The following is a 3549-nucleotide window of genomic DNA, read 5'->3' as shown; positions in this document are numbered from 1 at the left end:
CCCTATGGTGACAATCCAGCGAGATGACTATAATGCAACAATCCGACGAGATGACTGTAACGCGATGATCTGGTGGGATGGTAGTAAGGTGACGATTCAGCGGGATGGCTATAAGGCAACGATCCGGTAGGATGGGTGTAAGGTGACGATCAAGCGAGATGGCTATTGTCAGAGATGTTGAGGGGGCTCTACTAATGCTAAGGGTGCTTTCAGGAGGGAAAACGTGGTGGACAGACTTGGGGATGCAAGGACTCATGAGGTCAGCATGCAAGGATGCAAAATATGAAGAAAATGCACAAAAATGTATTGGTCGTATTCACCTAATGTTGATCATGAATGTGAGTGGGTGCATTGGAATACCAAGGTCTTTGAGTTGCTAGTGCATGTGGGTGATATGCCTACCATACAGACTCATCTAGACTTGGACTTGATGATTGCACACCTTGGGGGAGGGGGGGTCGATTATGTGGAATGCAACTGAGTTGAATGCCGAGCAGCAGCATACCTTGTCGTCAGCCAGGTAGAGCATGTGCTAAGTTTGTGCATCATACCGGTTGTTAGGTGTGTATCAACAGCACTACAACATTCACTTTGATGGGCCTCTCTCGGAATAAGGCACGTGGGTTCTTGTGTGTCTGTACCCAAAGCGAGGGCACATTCTTGTGGGAGCGCGGCCTTCGATTTGACAAAAGGAGTAGGTCGAGCGACACCACGAGTGCTCCTCTGAGTGCGGTGACTTCCAATGGTGTTTGCATGGGCTTGGAGGAAGGTTCTTGTGTAACTACCCACTTTTAGGGACCAGTTCTTGTGTTTCTTCCTCGATGACCTTGGCGACTTTCTCATTGAGTTGCACTATATGTGGAATCATGACATTCTTTGGGCCCACAGAATTGTTCATCATGCTAGGCTCGAAGGCAGGTTCTTGTGGGACTACATCAGGAGTTGGTGCAAGTTCATATGTTACTGACGTATGAATCGTAGTGAGTTGAGTTTGTGTATTTGGTGTCATTGGAAGCTTTGGAACTCAAACATATCGCTCACCTTGATCGTAGCCTTGGGTTTCCAAGAGCCTTGTCACAACCCAACGCTTGTGAAAATTTTGCTCGTGGAGTGTTGGAATTTATCCTTATAGGCAAGGCGATTGGAGTCGTCGATCCCTTTTAATTTGAGGGGATTGTCTGTGTTGGCATGAGGCAAGAAGGGGTTGGGAACCCTTCCACAACTTTGGTCTTCCAAGGTTGTTGTCCTTTTTTGGTGTAGCATTGTGCATGAGGGAAGGCCTTGTGCACCCTTAGTTTACGGAATCTCTGGGTAGTGTTCATAGCATTGGCATGGGAAGTAAAGCTAGAAGATTAGTGCGACAAGGGTTTGCCTTTATTGAGATTAGGGTTAGGACTTCGAGCTACATTGGGATGGATTTCCTTCTGAGGATCAAACAATGGGGAGTTGGAGGCCTCTAGAGCTTTTGGAATTGCTTTCGTTTAAAACTTCCTTGCCTCTCATGGTTGGTCATACTGTGGCGGAAGTGGAATGGACTTTACAAATATGAATTACTACAGTTCTCCCCCTTACACGAGAGTTGCAATTCTAGCTCTCCAATTGATTTGGTAGTTTACGGAATAACACTAGATCCTTCCCAATATCATCTATTTGTCAGTCATGTTTATGGGAATAACATAAAAATGAATCTCTACCACCTAGTCGACAACAATTAGTTTCAATTCTACATACCCCAATGTACTTAAGAGCTGTTGATAATCCAAACTAAAGCAATAGTAAGGGTTAGGGGTACCTATAGCGCTTCCCATACTTCATAGGAGATGAAGTTATGGCTCTGCTCCTAGATCTATGAGTGCCTCGAAGCTTGTACTTGGGCCCTATAACTGGACACTCAACCTAGCCTCATCTACTGTTAGTTCATCAGTCAAGCCTAGGTGTTCCACTGTTTCTTTAAACAAATCCATTTTCTTTTGTTGTCTAATTTTGGCATTACATGCCTTGGCTTCTTTGATGGCCTGGCGTTTCATTTGATCTACCTCAACCTTGAGCTCCTTTTCCCTATGCATCGCCTGGAGGGTCTATAATCCCCACTACATGGTAGAGACCCATGCCCCTATATTTACATTTACGCTTGGTGTTACGAATGCTATACAGGAGTGCCAGATCCCCTTCCTCATGGTACTTGTGCTTGAGGTTGCAGTCAAACCATTTTTTATGCTATTCCTTCTCCACTCGAAGGCAAAAGGTAGTGCATAATCTCATCTCATATAGTCATTCAAGAACAGTTAAGCCCTCCACCAAAGAATTTTTGGTGAGCCTTTCCTTGACTGTGATGGCTGGGCTTTACATACTCCATCGGCATAACTGCTTCCACCCCAAAGGCTATATGCAACAGAGAGATCATTTGACAACAACGATAGTACAATAACAAGATGATAGACACAATAGAGCTGAATAAAAATTTCGTATCAAATACAACTAATGGTGTTGTCCACCCATGCGCTCTCCAGTAGAGCTTCGATGGCAATCTAGATAGACTCTGGATGGAGAAGGATTGGAGGTAGGGGTATTGGCATTCGATGCTGAGGCTTGAGAAGTGGCCTCCTTATATAGCTCTTCATAGTAGACCAATTCCACCACAATGGTGGGCTGGTGCGGTGGCACATACATATTGACTTAGCACAGTGTGTGACTAAGTGCCAGGACGTTGGCACATGTTGCTTGACTTTCGCTACTGACCAGAGACCATTGACCACCGACCATCGATCACATGCACGATCAAATTCACATGCAAATGATGGCGCGCATGCAACAGAGGGCATACCATCTCAGGCCGAGGCCTACCAATAGGCCTCGAATCCCACCATTGGGGGTGTTGCCCCCACATGCCCATCGGGGGCATTGCTCCCAGACCCCCAGGATTGAGGGCACTGCCCTTGGACCCCCGAGGAGTACATTGATCCTTCTACCATCTCCTAACCATCAAATGGTCACCATGAGACCTCATCTAGTGTCAAAACTAGGATCCTCCAGTGCTCACACCATGGCTTCTCCTCATAATGGGGACCTTACAAAAGAGCACTATGGAACATTGGTGGTTACATATGAAAGGTGGGCATTGCACATATACCAACACCCCCTCTCAATGTCCACCCGAAGGTGACCTAGGTTCTTGGCCCAATGCCAAGCTCATGAAGATGTTGAATAAGATGTTCCTTCTACAAAGCTTTAGTGAAGATGTCAGCACAGTTCTTCTCAATGCAGCAGTACTCCAAATCAATGATCTCATCTTGGATTAGTTCCCGTACATAGTGGTACTGAATCTCGATGTGCTTTGTCCTAGCATGAAATACAGGGTTCTTAGAGATGGCCATGCAACTTTGGTTGTCGCACCTTAGTGTTTTAGGCTCTCTCACTAGAACACTCCTATGTCTGCCAAGATCCTTCGAAGCCAAACTACCTCGCATGCAGCGAAACATACTCTGCTTCTATAGAAGAGAGGGCCATAGTGGGTTGCTTCTTGCTTACCCAAGAACAAATCCCAAATCC

The sequence above is a fragment of the Dipteris shenzhenensis genome, chromosome 3 (genome assembly GCF_047967505.1).
Source record: "Dipteris shenzhenensis isolate YYH24624 ecotype China chromosome 3, Dip_SZ_1.0, whole genome shotgun sequence".
Lineage (NCBI taxonomy): Eukaryota > Viridiplantae > Streptophyta > Polypodiopsida > Gleicheniales > Dipteridaceae > Dipteris > Dipteris shenzhenensis.
Note: the sequence above shows the minus strand (reverse complement) of the source record.